Here is a 20,234-nt window from a genome sequence, read left to right on the forward strand (position 1 = left end):
TGTAAATCAAGAGTAACTCCATTGAGACCCTGAATTTGCCTTGGTATACACATAGTGAGAGATGATAGGGACATTTCTCTAGTAGTACTTATGTGTCTATTACAGGGTGACGTATATGCTGTTATAAATTGTAATTTGTTTTTACTGCTGTGTTAATCAAGAGAACAGCTTGCCACAAATCAGGGGTATTGCTCTACATGTGTGTTGTATATAACGCTGCACCATTACTAAATATTATAGGTTCAACTGTGGTACATTTCACATATTGAGACCAAATCTTTTCCATATATTTGGCAATGTCCGCCTTAGTTCCTAACATTTTGCTCCACCTTTCTTGTTTTCCTAATATTTTTAATTCTAGCCAGCTGTTTGTGGGAAGCCTTGAAAACTGTAACTAAAGTAGCATTTCTGCTTAAACTAATTCCCTGAGTATATATTCTCCACATTACCAGTATATTCCCTGCATTTCTTGACATTCAAATATGCTTTAACTTTTATAGTCATGTGAAAAAATGTCAGTTAGACCTGAAAAAAAAAAAACCCTGGCCACAACAACCCCCTGGACTTTGGGAAAGTTTAGATCCAGCTTGGATCTGAAACATGTGAATCAGTCCCATCTCTAATAAAAGCCTGTTCATCTACAAAAACATATGTACCATAATGTACAGTATGTACAGCGCAGCAATGCGAATGCAAAGAAAGTCCATTTCTCTAACAGTGATTCAGAAATGCAAGTTCAGTACTAGTGTGACCCTTTTGCCAGGTGGGGCCAGCAGCCAGGGCCGGTTTCAATATCTAGGAGTTCCTTTCCATTGACACAAAACAGAACTGGCTCAAGGGCCACTTAATAACCTGGGAAATTGACATACCAATGCAAGGCAATGCTTCCCCACTTGTAAGCACAGAGTCTGAGTTTAGAAAAGAAACTTTTAATACAAGGAGGGAAGTAACCTGGTGTTAATCTGGGAAAAAAATCACAAACAAGTATCAGAGGGGTAACCATATTAGTCTGAATTTGCATAAACAACAAGAAGTCCTGTGGCGCCGTATAGACTAACAGATTTATTGGAGCATAAGCTTTTGTGGGCAAAGACCCACTTCATTAGATGCATGTAGTGGAAATTCCAGAGGCAGGTATAAATATACAGGCACATGAAAAGAAAAGAGTACCAACTACAAAAGCAGTTTCTCCTCTCGTGGTTTTCACACCTCCACATCAGCTGCTAGAAGTGGGCCTCAAACTCCCTAACTGAATTGACCTTGTTATCTCTGGCCTTTCTCTTGATTGGTACTCCTTTCTTTTCATGTGCTTGTATATTTATACCTGCCTCTGGAATTTCCACTCCATGCATCTGACCAAGTAGGTCTTTGCCCAAGAAAGATTATGCTTTAATAAATCTGTTAATCTATAAGGTGCCACAGGACTTCTCATTGTTTAACACAAACAAGGTTGACAGACATAAACTGTGACTAAAAGACCCACCCCCAAATAGGTTGGGCAGGGTCCTTTTCCTCTCAGGTTCTTAAATCCGGCAACACAAAAGTCCCTTTCCCATGCCTGACCCTTCTCTGTACCCCACTTACAGTTGCAGTCCTTGGTCAGTACAGACCAATAGCTCCAAGATGCATCTGCAGAGTTTACCTTCCTCTCTGGGTAGGGGTAGGGAAACAGAGGCCCCTTATTTGTTCCACTGCTCAAGCACTTGCTCACTGCCCCTCTCTACCAGCCACCCTGTTGGCTGCAATTTGGCCACCCCTGCTGGCTGATTGCTCACCTCTTTTGCCGTGCTTCTCCACCAGCCACCTGCTTTGCTCATCGTGCCTCTCTGCCACTACCCTGCTGGCCACTTGTTGTCCCTCTCTGCCACAACATCCAACCCTCAGTTGCCTCTGCTGCCACCTGCCTCTCTTCTGGAACTCTGCACATCAGTCTCCCAGGGCACATCTACACAGCAGGGGAAAACTGGAATTAAGCTACACAATTTCAGCGACGTCAATTGCATAGCTCAATTCCAAATAGCTTCATTTGGCTTTTGGTGCTGTCTCCAAAGCAAGAAGTTGAAGGAAGAGTGTTCCTTACTCCTTGTGAAATGAGGGTTACAGGAGTTGGAGGAAGAAGTCCTCCAGCTCGACATTATTTCAAAATAACGACTTGCAGTGTAGACATACACCTTGTTACTTTGGAATAATGTCAGTTATTCCGAAACAACGCTACTGTGTAGACATAGCCTTAGTAATTTTCAGCTCTCAGCCGGCAGGGCAGAAATACTGCCCCATCTCAAGTGATTTCAGCTGTGATTGAACATTGAGGAAAAAAAACCAAAACCAGGCTCCTAATGAAGCCAGTTTAGCCTTTTCTTTGAACAGTGGGGAGGGACAAGTTAAATCAGTCTAAGGAGGACCCTTGGGGAGGGTTTGCAGCCTCCTGACTGGGACACCTGTCCCAACCCCTCTTACTTTCACAGGGCTCTGGCATTTAAACCGCTAGCTCAATGAGGTTCTCTCAGCTGAGTGTGACCCTCCTCATTTGTGCAGGTTAGGCACAGTCCTGTATTTCTAAAATAATTACAACATTGGTAACTATTTCACTACCCCTGCATTCAGTAGGGACGTAAGAGGTTAACCGGTTATCCAGTAAGCAGTCGGATTATCGGCCTTGCTTACAAAGTAACTAGTTAATCAGTCTGGCCAGCTGCCCTTGACTGCAGCCACAGCAGGCCCAACTACAACAGGCCTTCCTCTCACACACACACAGACACACAGACACCCCCCCCATCCGCAGTGGGGCCGGAACCGCCCCTGCTACCTGTAGATGGGACGTGAGCAGCTCTCCCCCCGAGCCACATTAACATACCTAACATTCAGTACTAAAAGTTAGAGCATCTTCCTGGACATTCCCAGGGGCTGCCGGACTGCCTCGAATCTTCACAGCACTTCTCATTGTGGGCAAGCACGCCAGCCAGCTCTTATGAGAGGGTCCTCAGAAGGCAGTGTTATAGTTGTCTACTGAAGTGCCTGTGCCAGGTATCTTCTTTCATTGATGGTACCACCAGACCTTTCATAATGCTCCGGCCCTCTTGCTCTGGATAAAGGGGCCAGAATCTCATCTATGTCAGCAGAAAGGTTGTGGTTTTTTTTTTAATTTAGGTGCCTAAACTTTCTCTAACTTTGAAAGAGGTGCTCAGCACTGTGCAAGTTCAGGCTCTCATGGATATATAGGTATTTCAGTAACATCATAGTGTCTGAGTTTTGGATTTCCTTGAAAAGCATCATTTAAAAAAATCTAGTTTGTTTTCATCCTACATCATTTTCATAATATTATATGCAAAGAGCTTGCATTTCTGCAGAAATCAAATTATTATTCAGTTTCTTCAAAGTTCTGCTGTCTCTGCAACGGTATTAGCTATGTTGGGGTATGTCTACACTACAGCGCTAATTCGAACTAACTTAGTTCGAATTAGTTAATTCGAACTAATCTAATTCGTACTAACGCCTCTAGAACTAAAAACTAGTTCGAATTAGCGTTTTGCTAATTCGAACTAGCATGTCCACATTAAGTGGACCCTGAACCGGGCTTAAGGATGGCTGGAAGCAGTGCCGGCAGGGCATCAGAGGAGGACTTAAAGCGTGGAGATGCTGTCTCAGGCTAGCCGAGGGCTGCGCTTAAAGGGTCCCGACCCCCACCCCGGACAGACAGTTCTCAGGGGTGCCCCACTTGCAAAGCAGTCCTGGCTTGGAGTGCCCGGAGTACCCACACTGGGCACATCACAGCACTCGGCCATCAGCCCGGCTGCACTTGCCGCAGGCTGCCATCTGGGCAGAGGGGACAATTGGAGGGCTGCAGGAGAGCTTCCATCCCCAGAAGCCCACAGAGCCAGCCCAGTCCTCCCCATCGGGGGCTCGTACCCCATTCCTCCCTCACCTCCTTCCACTTACCCTTCCCTAGCCCCTTTTCTTGATGTACAAAATAAAGGACAATTGTGTTCAAAAATGGAATCTGTCTTTATTGAACAAAACTGGGGGAGACTGGGAAAAGGAGGTGGGAGAGGGGAAGAGAGAGGCTGGGAGAGGGGAGGGCAACTAAAATGATCAGGGGTTGGGAACAGGTACCATATGAAGAGAGGCTAAAGAAACTGGGACTTTTCAGCTTAGAAAAGAGGAGACGGAGGGGGGACAGGATAGAGGTCTCTAAAAGCAGGAGTTGGGTGGAGAGGGTGCATACAGAAAAGTTCTTCACTAGTTCCCATAAAGAAGGACTAGAGGACACCAAAGGAAAGGAATGGGTAGCAGGCTTCAAACTAGTAACAGAAAGTTGTTCTTCACAAAGCAAAGAGTCAAGCTGTGGAACTCCTTGCTGCAGGAGGCTGTGAAGGCTACAACTAGAACAGAGTTTAAAGGGAAGTGAGATCAAGTCATGGAGGCTGGGTCCATGGAGTGGTATTAGCCAGGGGGTAGGAGTGGTGTCCCTGCCCAAGGTTTGTGGAAGGCTGGAGAGGGATGGCACGAGACAAATGGCTTGGTCACTGTCTTCGGTCCATCCCCTCCAGGGTCCCTAGGGTTGGCCGCTGTCGGCAGACAGGCTACTGGGCTAGATGGACCTTTGGTCTGACCCAGGACGGCCATTGTAAGCTCAGGCTCAGGGTCGGGGGTCTCAGTGGACCACCTTGATCTTCATGCACACCTGCTCCTGGGTGGCCAGGCTGGCAGCTCTCCTGCCCTAGCTGGCCACTTTCCTGTGCCTAGTGCAGAGATCGTGGACGAGGTCCACGATGTCTGCACTAGCCCAGGCGGGTGCCCGCCTCTTGCGGTCCCGGGCAAGCTCCCGGGAGCCGCCAGCCTGGTCCCGGGAAGAGGGGGAGGGATGGGGGGCATCGGGTGGGTGGCTCGATCCGTGCCAGGTGCAGGGTCTGCTGGCTGGGTGCTGGCAGGCTTGCACCTGGCACAGGCACCGTAGCCAACCTGTGCCCCTTTAAAGGGTCCGGGGCCGGGAGGGGGGCATATAGTTTCCCTGGTGTTGGCCAGAGTGGCCACCAGGGAAACCTGGGGAGGGCTAGCCTCCCACTAGTTCGAGTTAAGGGGCTACACAGCCCTTAATTCGAACTAGTAAATTCGAACTAGCTTAATCCTCGTGTAATGAGGATTACCTAGTTCGAACTAAGCGCGCCGTTAGTTCGAATTAAATTCGAACTAACGGAGCGCTAGTGTAGCACCTATGAAAGTTAGTTTGAACTAACGGACGTTAGTTCGAACTAACTTTGTAGTGTAGACATACCCTTTGAGACAGAGAGTTGAACTTCATTCAGCAGAAGGGTTCACCTCTTCTGTGCTTGATTAATGTGAAATGTTTTCCTGATTTGTACTATAAATCCAGAGAGAGCAAATTGTCTCTCTTTCTCTTCACAGAAAACCTCAAAACCATGGTGAATAAGTGCTCCATTCCCTAATGTGTCCTTGAGGGGGCAAAGAGGTGAGTCAGCCAAATGCATTCTTTGTAGGGACTGAATTCCTGGCTTCAAAATAGCGACATAACAAGGGTGGGGGGAGGGAATGAAAACCCATTTCTAAAAGACAAATCAGTCTCCTTACAAACTCTTCTACCTGACACTCATTGTTTCTGGCCCAATTTCAGCAAAACGCTTGAGCTCATGTCAAGATTAAGCCTATGAATAATCTCATTGATTTTAATGGGTTTGCATGTGTGCTTCAAGTTCAGAATTAGTTTAAGTGGTTTGCTGAACCAGATTCCAAATACTTCCCCTGTCATCAGCAAGTGAATGTGTTTACCAGCATCTGTGGTATTCAGGGACAGATTCTCCATTTAAGCCACTGACTGTGTTTTGCTTGGCTATGAAAAGGAGCTTCTCAAGCAGATGTTGAGGCAGCAGCCATCACAACTGTACCTGGTGGAAGATGCTCTTCATCCCTGGCCTTTGCAAACAAAAATAGAATCATGACCCTGGATTTCCTCTGTGCTTTCTCATTTCGGGGAGATTGTAGTTGTGGCTGGCTCCCCTGGCCAGCCAGATGGAATTTCTTGTTCCTTTTTTGGGCTATGCATGACTAGACATTTTGGCTACGTCTAGACTGCAGGCTTCTTTTGGAAGAAGCTTTTCCAGAAGCGATCTTCCAAAAAAACTTCTTCCGAAAGCACACGTCCACACTGTCAAAGTGCATCGAAAAAGCGATCTGCTTTTTCGACAGATAGCGTCCACACTAAATGGATTCTATCTCACATCAAACTGTGATTACTATGGATGGAGTGGCCACCAGGGCACCTGTGCTTTTTCCTCTTTCCTCTCCTTTCAAAAGAACTCCCTCTTCCCCATCCACACACGCCTTTTTCTGAAAGAGCTATCTCACAAAAAGGCTTCTTCCTCGTAGAAAGAGGATTACCAATGTCGGAACCCCTTCCTCCCCTCCTCCCCTGTTCTTTCAATTTTCTTTGGAAAGAACATGATTGCAATGTGAACATAATTGAATTTTTGTCAGAAAAATGGAAGTTGAAAAAAACAAAACCAAACCCTGTAGCGTAGACATACCCCCTCATATCATTAGGATGGATACAGTGTAAGAATGAGAACAATATTTAAGAGAGATGTCCTCAGTGATTTAAGCAGGGTGTTACACAGAGGTTTTCGGTGCTGGTCACCTCGGTTTATTAGTGTTACCCCCCTTCACCAATTGAACTTGACCTGTAACCATTAGGTCCGGACCTTAGGTCCCTTAGATCCAGATCCCGGCCATCCTGTCCAGATGGGCAGCCTTCAACTCCCCCAAAGTCACCCGCTCAAACATTACCTTTTTGGCCCCTCCACCAATCAGAGTCCCTCTTGGTCCATCTGCATACCAGCGTCCCTTTTAGTCTTTCCACAGTTCAGAATCCCCACTTGCCTTTGATTGTTGGCCTCAGGCTGTCAATGGCGGAGTAGGGAGACCCGGGTCCTCCCTCTCCTTTGGGTCCCAGTCCAGGGCCCTAAGGTGGGGTCACAGCTGCTCCCCTGCTTGGTTGATGAGGAAGCCTCCCGAAGCACACCAACCCATGGGCCGTATGCCCCACCCTGAGCCACTTCCTACTCCAGGCTCCTGCCTCGGGGCTCCAGCTGTTCGCAAACGGGAACCAGTCTTACCATCCACCCCTCTGTTATGTGGCTCGGCACGGTATTGATCCTGGAGTTGCTCATTCCTCTCCTCCCCGTCCGTTCACCTGGAGGGTCACCTCGTCTGGCAGCTCCTTTCCCTGGGCTCCCGTGTCAGCCTCTGCTATCTCCGCGGCGTTCCTCGGGTCACACTAAACACCCTGGACCTAGGCTCAGGCCCTCTGGTGTGGTGCTAGCAGGGCACCGAGGCTCTCCTTTCCCAGCATCTGGTGGGTTTTTAATCTCCCCGCTGGCAGATATGCCAGGATTGCGGCATGACGTCACCAACGTGTGCTGCAGCGCGCATTTCTAGCTCCCGCTTTGGGAGCTCTCTGCCCCCGCCAGCCACCCTCGAGCAGGCACCGCACCACTTCAGCCCTCCGGGCGGTGCTCCCCACAGTGCCGGGCAAACCCGGCTGGAGTGCAGGACACGAGCAACTCATCGCAATGGGGCTTGAGTGCTCTGTCACACAGGGGAAAATTCAGGCTAATCCTGATGGTAGGGATAATTGTACAGAAGTGGTCATAATGGAGTTAACTGAGTTACCCAGAGTATTATGGGAGAGAAACATTCTCCTTCCATTCTTACTTCCTGTTGTGTAAATGCACACTTACACACACACACACACACACACACACACACACACACACACACACACACACACTATAGATGTCATTGAATAAAGCAGCAAGTTCCCAGTACTGTGAGCAGACTTTTTGTTGCAACTTTACAAACAAAATACTGTACGGCTGTGTCTAGACTGGCAAGTTTTTCCGCAAAATCAGCTGCTTTTGCGGAAAAACTTGCCAGCTGTCTACACTGGCCACTTGAATTTCCACAAGAACACTGACTTCCTACTGTAAGAAATCAGTGCTTCCTGCGGAAATACTATGCTGCTCCCGTTTGGGCAAAAGCCCTCTTGCGCAAATCATTTGCGCAAGAGGGCCAGTGTAGACAGCACGGTACTGTTTTGCGCAAAAAAGCCCCAATGGCTAAAATGGCGATCAGGGCTTTTTTGCGCAAAAGCGCGTCTAGATTGGCACAGATGCTTTTCCACAAAAAGTGCTTTTGCAGAAAAGCCTCCGTGCCAATCTAGACGCTCTTTTCCGCAAATGCTTTTAACAGAAAACTTTTCCGTTAAAAGCATTTGTGGAAAATCATGCCAGTCTAGACGTAGCCTACTAGTTTAAGGGGAGGAATACATTTGGAAAGCAGTAGTACCGAGGGGGACCTAATAATAAACAAATTAGCTGTGAGCTTTCCATCTGGTAAAAAGTTCCGTACAATCAGAGGAAATTAACACAAACGAATAAAAGGCTGTAGGATCTAGTTTATAAGAGTAAAATGACTAAATATTTATTAAAGGAATGCTACGGGGTCAACAGTCAGCTCCTGAGTGTAGACCAGTCAGCATCTCGTTTCGCTTAGCCTTAATTAATTGATCCCAGCAAAGTTCACATACCCCTAATACCTGAATGAAATCTGTTCCAGCACAGGGGAGCCTGCCCTGCAGAACTGAGAAGGTTCAGAATAGAGCTTGTTTTCATTAATGTTTTCAGTGAAAATTTTTGACTTGATGAAAAAAAAAGAAACCCTCCAACATTATTGCTGACAGCCTGAGGAAAGAGAATGAAGACCCCAAATTTTGGTAGATCAGTGCTGAAAAATAAAAGGTTTCTGGTTTTGGCTTAAATTGAGAGGTAAAAGGTTTCGTTTTTTATTATCTGAAAACCCAAAAGATTTCCAGGAAAAACAGACATTCTGTGAAACTTTTGATTTAATTGCGAACCCAATTTCCCAGCAAAATAAGCTCAACAGAAATTTTTTGATCTTAGTCCAGAACTATACATCACAGTGCACTCTCAGGGATTCATTTCCTGGAAGCATTTATGGGGCATAAGCAGTGAGGGTCTTGTGAGGTCTCCATGCATGGGGTGAATTTAATCCTCATCCACATTCTTTAGCATACAGTGCTTTTTGGATTCACTCTCTTCTTCAGTAGCAGGACAAAAGAGAAAGGGAGGAGACAACTATGTCTACAAATGTAACATGAAAAAGCAATTCTTCATTTTTTGTATTTTTTCACCAAGCATTTGATGATCAATACAACATAACCTCAGTATAATACAACCTTGAATGATAACCAGCTTGTTTTTCTGAACAAACTATACAATATTTCTTTCTTTCCCAAGATCTGGGTTATATGTTTTCTTTTTCGTCATTCAAAACTGTCACTGGTTTGATAGCTTGACGCCATGATTTTCTGGTTGGACTTAGACGCTGGATCCTTTGTAGATTTATTGAATCACCTTGTGTGTTTGGGTGACATTTATTTGACTTACCTTTCTGTGGGAATTGTTTGTCTTTTCTATGCAGTATTTGAAAATAAAATTCTTATGTAAATGAGTCCCATACCCGATGTGCTCCGTTTACTTCAATTTGCACTTAGGATTTCAGGGTTTCTATACTGTACACCATATCTCAGTATCTTTGCATTGCATAAGAATCCAAAATTTTCTGTAAGGATAGGATTATGAATTAATTGAGCACAAACATTCCTTTGATGTGTGTAGTTTTATTGTTTTTTCAAAATAAAAGACTGCACTTTTGAATATCATCAAAAGAATCTATTGTATTCCTTTTTACTCATTACAAAGGGAAGAAATAACCCATATAAGTCTATGCTTCTTTGTATTTCACTTTATCTTTATGACTGCATATTGTTCTGCTTCATCTGTAATGTACTGAAATGGCTATTTTGAGAACAGTGTCTTTGGTTGAATAGAATCAAACTATTCAGCTGTGGGTCATAAAACCTACTACGCAGCTAAAAGCTTAAGTAAAATCTCCTTTAGCTCAAACAGGTAGGGATCTTGTGCTTTTGCAACAGAAGTGGCCTAGGAAAGTGGTGAGAGGTCCATCCGTGTAGACATTTAAATATACACTAGGAAAAGTATTAGCAAACATACTCTAGAGGGATGATTTGAAGAGGACATTAAGTGTCTATGGCTGTGTCTACATTGGCACCCTTTTCCGGAAAAGGGATGCTAATGAGACACTTTGGGATTGCAAATGCCACGGGGGATTTAAATATCCCCCGCGGCATTTGCATGAACATGGCTGCCACTTTTTTCTGGCTTATTTCAAGTAGGAATAAGGGATCTTCCGGAAAAGGGTTTATTTTCCGCAAGATCCCGTCTAGACTGGCGCTTTTCTCCGGCAAAACCCCGAGCCGGAAAAAAGCGGCAGCCATGTTCATGCAAATGCCGCGGGGGATATTTAAATCCCCTGCGACATTTCCAATTCCGAAGTGTCTCATTAGCATCCCTTTTCCGGAAAAGGGTGCCAATGTAGACACAGCCTATATGTCTTTTCCATGTCTACTAGGTTTAATTTGTCTGATGGCGTAAACTGGCACAACTCTGTAAACTGGAACTGAATCTGTTTATAACAGCTGATAAGTTAGCCCAGTGTTTTCTATAACTACAGTATGAGGGCTGGGGGAACTATAAAGGAAAGAGAAGGGAAATGTATTTCTGATATTATTTCTTATCTATATATAGGCTGTTAGGCCATAAGGACATACAATACATTGCCTAATGCAAAAGGCAGCCTGAATGTAGAGACCTTATTTTTCTGACTCTTTAAGTAACTAGGATTTCAATCCAAAACTGCAGGTTGTAACCTATGTTCTAATTAAATTTGCACTTGCCCTACTAATTACATAAGTTATCACAGGATACACTGCTCACTAATAGGAAATAATAAATAACCACAGCAAAGCCAAACTGTTTCCTGTGCTGTTAATTACACTAGAGGACACTTCCAGTGAAAGGAAATGAGAGCAATATTCGAAGAGCATTTATGTTTCTGGTATTATTTCATGGTTAGCTTAGTTATGTCAGGAAAAAAGGCACTCCTAGAGGAAACGGGGAAAGAATTTCTAAGGTGGAGTTTTCAAATATGAGGAAACAGAATTAGTTAGCTAATAGGATTTTCCTAGGTGAACTAGAAGATTTCTGTCAGATTTCTGGAAGGGATATGACTGGGTTCTAAGATGAAAATATAGAAAAATAATATAAGTGATTATTTTAAACAATGTAATGATAGTTCTTCAAGTGCTTTCTTATATTCATTTCACCTAGGTGTGTGTGTGCCACATGTACAAGTTCTGAAAGCTTTTTACCCTTAGCAGTATCCACTGGGCAGCCATGGAGTCCCCTGGAGTGGCAGCATTATATCCTCCCATATATACCTTTGCTGGCCTTCCACCCCCTCAGTTCCTTCTTACCGATGGTTGCTGGAACACTTTGCTTGCTCTTTTGGAAGTGCACCCTTAGCCTTTCTTATCTTACCTCTTGTAAATAGTTCTGTAAATAGTTGTCATTAGAGTAGTTGTTAACATTAGTTTACATTAGAGTTGTTAATTCGCACCTCTTTCTCCCCCTGCAGGGAATGCTGAGGGGGGGGGGGGGGAACTCATGGCTTCAAGTCCTGTGCACAGTGCCAGATGCCCAGGCCGTGCAGGGATCCTCACAAAGAGTGCCTTAAGTGCCTAGCAAAATGCAGGACAATGTAGCACTTTAAAGACTAACAAGATGGTTTATTAGATGATGAGCTTTCGTGGGCCAGACCCACTTCCTCAGATCAAATAGTGGAAGCATTCTGAGGAAGTGGGTCTGGCCCACGAAAGCTCATCATCTAATAAACCATCTTGTTAGTCTTTAAAGTGCTACATTGTCCTGCATTTTGCTTCAACTACCCCAGACTAACACGGCTACATTTCTATCACTATTCTTAAGTGCCTAGGAGAGGGTCACTTGACCAATTCTTGCAAGATCTGTAGGTCATTCAAGTCTAGAGCCAAGCATGAGTGTGACTCTAGGCTGAAATTGTTGCTGATGGAGTCAGTGCTTCAGCCCATGGCACCGGGCCCTGCACCATCTATGAGGAGTGCACTGGTGTCAGGTTGTGTGAAGCAGGTACCAGATTGCTCATCAGCACCTCAGCACTGATTCCAGTCCCTAGCACTGGGGACCTCCAAGAAGGCACAGAGAGGAAGATCTCCATGGAGAGAGGGGCATGGGGTGCATCCACATGGGGGACACCCAAAGGCTCCTTCCTCGCCAAAGCACAACGTTTCTCTCATGCCGTGTAGGCGTAGGTTGAGCAGTCCAGAGGTCCAGGACCTGTTGGTGGAAGAGGTCCCAGAACCATCTACCCCAGACACATTCTGATTGAGCTCACAACTTCACTGGGCCTGGTCCCATGTGGTAGAGACTCCCACATACAACCCCATCTAGAGCAGCAGATGGTGTCCAAGCCTCTGGCACCGAGGGGTTCACTTACGGCACTGACCACTAGGCCTGCATCGACCTGGAGCACACGCCTGGCACCGGCCTCTGTGGCAGGCCCACCTCCGACAGTGTAGGCGTTGAGTGTGGCTCAGAGTGGGGCCCATCTGATACCGATGACACCATGCCCTCAGCTGGATTCGGCACCAGGGCATGGTAGCATGCTCTCGGCGGCACCACACCGGGAGAAACATGCAGCCATGGTGCATCACAGCCAGCACTGGGCTCCATTGTCACCTGCAGCACCACTATGGTTGACACTGGAGTACTTATCAGAGTCAGAAGCAGAATCCATAGTGTTGAGGGCTTCCTTGCATCAGTCCTCCAGGTCCTGACGGTCCTGCTCACCACACCAACGTCTTTCACAGCACCAATCTCAATTGGATCACTGCTCCAGGCATGCCAGCCCGCTGCCTCAATGGCAACCACCGGCCTGGTAGCCCTTTTGGACAGGGGCATACCACCAGGTCCAGGAACAGGGAGTACCAAGGTCAGCCTCAGCCTCAGCATTGCTGCACTAGGGGCATAGGGGGACCTTGTCAGCCATGCTGCATACCCGTGCACAACTTCGGAATCCAGGACTAGCCCATAAGGGATAGCCAGTCCCTCCTCAGTCACAACTGCCTTAGGCTCAGCAGGTGATGCCCCCTGAGGAACTGGCAATGCTGAGGGACTCTTCATCTCTTCCCCGATGAGGCTTTAGCTGACCCATCTCTGGCTATGCCCACCATGGACATGCACACGCATCAGGAGCTCGTTAGCAAGCTGGCCCTAAACCTGGGGGTGCAGGTGGGGGAGGTGGCAGAGGAGTCTGACCTGATGGTGGACATCCTGATGGCAGATGCCCTGCCTAGGATTGCCCTGCTTGTCAATAAGTCGGTGGCTAAAATTACGAAAACCCTTTGGCAGACACCGGCATCCATCCCACTGATGCAGAAGGGGGTAGAGAGATGTTAGTTAGTGCCACACTCAAGGCATGAATACCTCTTTGCCCACCTACCCACCTGCCCCCCCTCTCCCCCGCACCCCCCGCTCAGTTTTGGTGCAGGCTGAATACCAGAGGGAGAGGCAGGGCCAGCTTGGACTCACCCCCAAGAGTAAAGAACTTAGGGTATGTCTACACTACCCTCCTAGTTCGAACTAGCAGGGTAATGTAGGCATACCGCACTTGCAAATGAAGCCCGGGATTTGAATTTCCCGGGCTTCATTTGCATAAGTGGGGAGCCGCCATTTTTAAAACCCCACTGGTTCGAACCCCGTGCAGCGCGGCTACACGGAGCACGAACTAGGTAGTTTGAACTAGGCTTCCTAGTTCAAACTACCGTTACTCCTCGTGAAATGAGGAGTAACGGTAGTTCGAACTAGGAAGCCTAGTTTGAACTACCTAGTTCGTGCCCCGTGTAGCCGCGCTGTATGGGGTTCGAACCAGCGGGGTTCTAAAAATGGCGGCTCCCCGCTTATGCAAATGAAGCCCGGGAAATTCAAATCCCGGGCTTCATTTGCAAATGCGGTATGCCTACATTACCCCGCTAGTTCGAACTAGCGGGGTAGTGTAGACATACCCTATGAGATCTGGATCTCTTGGGGAGGAAGGCCTATGTTACCGCTGGCTTTCAGCTCAGGATTGCGAACCAACAGGCAATGCTCAGCAGATACACCTACAACTCCTGGGTGGCGGTCGAGAAAACAGAGACCAACTCCCTCAGGGAATCGCAACAGGAGTTCGGGGCCCTTACAGAGGAAGGCAGAGTGGTGTCTCACACTGCCCTCCAAGACACACTGGATGCTGTTGACTTGACAGCATGGTCAATGCCACGGGCATAGTGATGCATGGGAACTTGTGGCTCCAGGTATTGGATATCCATCTAGCCCTCTGGGACCTCTGCATCAAATAGGGGATCTACCTCCAGGCCACTTGCCTACTAGCTACTCACAACACCCTGATGGACTGGCTCAACAGGGCATTTTCCTCCCACGAGTGGTTCCGCGGGGAGGATGTGGTCCACCATCTTTTCCCCACCTAGACCTGTTTGCCTCAGATACCAACAAGAAATGCAGCCGGTTCTGCTCCTACCTGAACCATTTCCCAAGGTCAGTGGGAAATGCCATGTTTATGAGTTGGCCCCTTTGTCTCCTGTATGCTTTCCCACCCTTCCCACTCATACACAAAGCCCTCCAGAGGGTGTGGAGATGCAGGTTGTCAGTGATTCTGGTGGCCCTGGCACTGCTGCGGCAATGCTCGTATACCACTCTGATGTCACTATCAGTGGAGGACCCCTTCACTCTGCTGCTCCTACCAGACCTGCTGATTCAGGAGTTGGATCAAGGTCACCTGTGCCACCTGAACCTGCAATCCCTCCACCTCACGGCCTGCAAGGTCCGTGGTTGGGCAGCGGGGAGCTTCTCTGTTTGGACCCGGTCAGATGCGTACTGATGGAGAGTAGGAAACCCTCCATAAGGGCAACCTAGAGGGCCAAATGGAAGTGGTTCTCAACCTGGATAGCCCAGAAGGAAGTGGATCCTCTTCAGGCCCCTATTCCTCTGATTCTGGATTACCTCCTTGAGGTTAGGTGGCAGGGCTTGTTCAGCTCCTCAGTGAGGGTACACTTGGCCGCCATTGCGGCCTTTCACCCTGGGGACTGGGGAAGGTCTGTGTTTGTCAATATGATGGTTAAGTGTTTCCTGAAGGGTTTGGACAGACTCTATCCCCAGATTAGATAGCTGGTTCCCCAGTGGGACATGAATCTCATGCTCAAGGGGCTCATGCACCCCCCATTTGAGCACATAGCCATGTGTTCACTCTCCCCTCTCTCATGGAAGATGGCTTTCCTCGTAGCTATCACATCGGCCAGAAAGGTCTCTGAGTTGACAGCCATTGTGTCAGAGCCCCCGTACACTATGTTCTACAAGGACAAGGTGATGCTGTGCCCACACCCGGCCTTCCTGCCCAAGGTGGTGTCCCCATTCCATATGTCTCAGGACATTTTCTTACCAGTCTTCTACTCCAAACCCCATGCAGACGAGAAGGAACAGGCACTACACTCATTGGATGTAAGGAGAGCTCTTGCATTTTATGTAGTCAGGACAAAGCCATTTCATAGGTCCATGTTTCATCTCCGTAGTAGATAGGATGAAGGGCCTCCCGGTGCTGGTCCAGTGTCTCAAAGGTAAAAAGCTTCCGGAACTCGTGCACGCAATCAGCCCAAACATGCACAGTATGGTCCAACTGGGCTTTTTCCTCTCGCTAGAAGGTAATGGGTATTCAACTCATCTCACCATCCCTTCCAGATGTCACACTTTTTCAGTCCCTCCCCTATGCCATACTCTCAAATCTAGCCTCCTCTTTCCTTTCCATCAGCTAGCCACAGCACACCATGCTTTGCCGCGGCACATGTCCACCCTCATGGAAACACATCCAGACTATCGGTCCTAGGAAAGGCCACCTTGATTTGGCTTCCACACTCTAATCCCACTCTGAATCAGAGTTGGAAGACTCATGTGAACACTCACTCGGGTCCTATTTCTCTTATTCCTTACACTGATGTAATTAGGAGTGACTCCACTAAAGTTAATTGCATTATCCTTGTGGGAAATTGATATGAACGAGGGGTGCATTCAGTCTGTACAGTTTAACTTTGTTCAAGTGAAATGTGGTTTGTTTGCTTTTTTAAAATAAAATGGGTTTCAAGGACGTGTTCTTTCCTGGATATCACATGCACATTGCCAGTAGCAATAGTTATGTGAGCACATCAATTAGAATGCACAGACGCCTTAGAATTTTTATAATTACTCAATCAATTTTGATCTGAACAGCAACAAAATAACTCACTATATTAGTTTACAAAGATTTATTCAAATGGAGATTCAGAAAACAGGGAACTGGATGGAAAATGTAACTGAGCAGCTGACAATTATATTTAGTTTAAACAAGAGCAGGTAAAATCTCATAAAGTATGGACTCCTTTTGGCGCTTAGCACTGCTATCCCGGACCCATTGCATTATGCCTATCAACAAGTCAGTTAATCTAACAGCACAAAGTGGAACGGCCTGACCCTTCTTATCCTTGTTACTCACTTTAAATAATCTCTCTTAGGAGACTAATGATTCATACACTACAGCCAAAGACAGGGTCAAGCTGTGAACTGGTCTTCTGCCAATTATAGGTAAAATCAGGGAGTGAAGATGAAGGCAGGATCTATCAGGATATTACCATGGCTTGACTTTTTAATTGCCTGTAAAAGTTTCTAAGGCCATGGGACCAGTTCTAACAATATAAGGCTTTATGATCAGTTCTTTTCAAGACGGCTCCACACAGCTGTTCTGTTTCTTTTCCTGTTTAAAATAAGAGATCTTTAGGAATCATCTCTCCCCTGAGCAGCTAGGAGAAGTTTTATATCTCTAGAATGCCCACAGCATCACCTTTTGAAAAAATCACTATAACCAACTCCTGGTTTGATTTACAAGTGACAATGACTCTATGGGTGTGTCTAGACTACAGGGTTTTGTCGACAAAAGTGGGCTTTTGTCGACAAAACTAAACCTGTATCTACACTACTGCTGAGTTCTGTCGACATAACGTCGACAGAACTCAGCAGTTTTGTTGACGCTGGTAAACCTCATTTTACGAGGAATAACGCCTTCTGTTGACAGAGTTCTGTCGACAGAAAGCATTATTGTATCTAAACTGTCCTTTGCGTCTACACTGCCATGTCGACAAAGCAGCTTGCTTTTTCGACAGAACTGGATGTAGTCTAGATGCTCTTTGTCGACAGAAGCTTTGTTGACAGTATCTGTCGACAAAACTTCTGTCGACAAAAGCCTGTAGTCTAGACGTACCCTATTATGTGGAGCAAAGCTAAATAAGAAATTGAGGCCCTCTACCGTTCAAAGCTGTACTGTTCCATCTCCTATTTCTGTTCTTCAGTCTTAAAGCCTAATTCTGTTATATGATGCTGAGCATGTGCAGTAGGAATTTTAAGAGCTGGCTGTCATTCATAAGCGGGCCGTTGGTAAGTACATGTTCTGAAGGGTGATCTCTCCTCAGCATGCTGGTTTCCTGTTCTGGGAGCTGAAATCTTGCCACCGACTATGCTATGTGTGATTTCTAACCTTATCAACTCTGCAAGAAATTGAATTATATTTCCTAAGGCAACAAGAAAGATGGGAATAGGCACAGAGCAAGTAGGAAGAGCATTACTACTAGTCCCCTTAGCAAGTCTTGGCCAGCAATAATCACAACTATACATATAAAATGATGGGGACTAAATTAGCTGTTACCACTCAAAAGAAAGATCTTGGAGTCATTGTGGATAGTTCTCTGAAAACATCCACTCAGTGTGCAGCAGCAGTCAAAAAAAGCAACTAATGTTAGGAATAATTTTAAAAGGGATTGAGAATAAGACAGAGAATATCTTATTGCCTCTGAATAAATCCATGGTACGCCCACATATTGAATACTGAGATGTGGTTGCCTCATCTCAAAAAAGATATCTTGGCATTGGAAAAAGTTCAGAAAAGGGCAACAAAAATAATTAGGGGTTTGGACAGCTGCCATATGAGGAGAGATTAATAAAACTGGGACTCTTCAACTTGGAAAGGAGCAGACTTAGGAGGGATATGATAGAGGTCTATAAAATGATGACCAGTGTGGACAAAACAGATAAGGAAAAATTATTTACTTGCTCCCATAACACAGGAACTAGGGGCCATCAAATGAAATTAATAGGGAGCAGATTTAAAACAAAAAGAAAAATAAAGTATTTCTTCACACAACACACAGGGTGTGTCTACACTACGAGGGTTTTTCCAAAAAAGTGTCATTTTTTTGAAAAAACTTCCCCTGCATCTAGACTGCTGCTGCATTCTTTTGAAAGTAAATCGAAAGAACGTGGCAGTTTTTTGACCACGGAAAATCTCGTTTTACGAGGAAGAATGCCTTTTTTTGAAAGTGCTCTTTCAAAAAAAGGCGCTATTTAATGCAAACTGTGCTTTTTCAAAAGAGAGCATCCAGACTGCCTGGGTGCTCTCTTTTGAAAAAGTGGCTTGCTTTTTTGAAAGTACAGGCTGTAGTCTAGACGCTCTTTTTCGAAAGAAGCTTGAAATCTAGATGTACCCACAGTCAACCTGTGGAACTCCTTGCCAGAGAATGCTGTGAAGACCAGTACTTTAACAAGGTTCAAAAAATAACTACATAAAGTCATGGCGTATAGGTCCATCAATGGCTATTAACCAGAATAGGTGGGAATTGTGTCTATATCCTCTGTTTGTCAGAAGCTGGAAATGGGAGACTAGGGAAGGATCACTTGATAATTACCTGTTCTGTTCATTACCCCTAGGGCACCTGGCACTGGCCACTGTCAGAAGACAGAATATTGGGCTAGATGGAACTCCAGGGTAACTGTTCTTATATTTTCATGTTCTAACAAAGTTCTGCTTAATAGTGTAGTTAGTAGAATAGTAAAACAATGGTTGGCCCAGTTATTCATTAATCAGAGCTCCAATATCTTACCTTTTAGGGATCTTATTATTGATTAATTATGAGTATTTGGAAAAAACACTGGTTCAGAAAAAGCATTCACAAATCCTGAACAATTTCCACATTTTAATACAACTTATTATTTCTTCTGAAACTGTGTACTGGAAGTTTGAAAAGAGTTTAATAACAGATCATGAATTACAAACAGCAAACACCCAAATAGGAAGTAAGACCATGTGACTTTAAAAAAGCAACTATACAATGTGACTAACGGTGCATCTACACTGAAACACTATTTTGAAATAACTGATGCTATTCCGAAATAATTTAGTCCGTGTCTACACAGCAGGCAGTTATTTTGAAATTGTGTCAAAATACTGCCAAGCTGGAGGACTTCTTACTCCGACTCCTGTAACCCTCATTGTATGAGCAGTAAGGGCAGTCTGAGGAAGAGTGCTCTATTTCGAAATAAGTGCTGTGTAGACACTCCCAATTTTGAAATAAGCTACACAATTGACACAGCTCAATTTGTGCAGCTAATTTCGAGTTAAGCCCTGCAGTGTAGACGCGCCCTCTGAGTCCATATGTTAGACAGATACATTAGGGCTACGTCTACACTGGCATGATTTTCCGAAAATGCTTTTAACGGAAAAGTTTTCCGTTAAAAGCATTTTCGGAAAAGCACATCTAGCACTTTTTGTGGAAAAGCGTCCGTGGCCAATCTAGATGCGGTTTTCCGCAAAAAAGCCCTGATCACCATTTTCGCGATCGGGGCTTTTTTGCGGAAAACAGTACTATGCTGTCCACATTGGCCCTTTTGCGCAAAAGTCTTTCGGAAAAAGACTTTTGTCCGAATGGGAGCAGCATAGTATTTCCGGAAAAGCACTGATGATTTTACAGTAGATCGTCAGTGCTCTTCCGGAAATTCAAGCGGCCAGTGTAGACAGCTGGCAAGTTTTTCCGCAAAATCATATGCTTTTGCAGAAAAACTTGCCAGTCTAGACACAGCCTAGATGTATTGTTACTTAATCCATTTAGGAGAAATATGTCTCAGTACAGCATATAATAATCCCACTTTCTTATCCATGCTTGAGCTACTTCATTTGATAGGATTACATACAATGAAAATTGTGTTCAAGTGGCCATGGCTTGGTTTTCTGTTTTTTTGGCGGGGGACATATTTGTCTTTCTATCATAAAGATTTAACAGGTTTAGAATGAAATTTCCATCGTTTCTTCAATTTTAATATCTTTTTCAGCAATATCTT

This window comes from Pelodiscus sinensis, chromosome 3 (genome assembly GCF_049634645.1).
Source record: "Pelodiscus sinensis isolate JC-2024 chromosome 3, ASM4963464v1, whole genome shotgun sequence".
Taxonomy (NCBI): Eukaryota; Metazoa; Chordata; order Testudines; family Trionychidae; genus Pelodiscus; species Pelodiscus sinensis.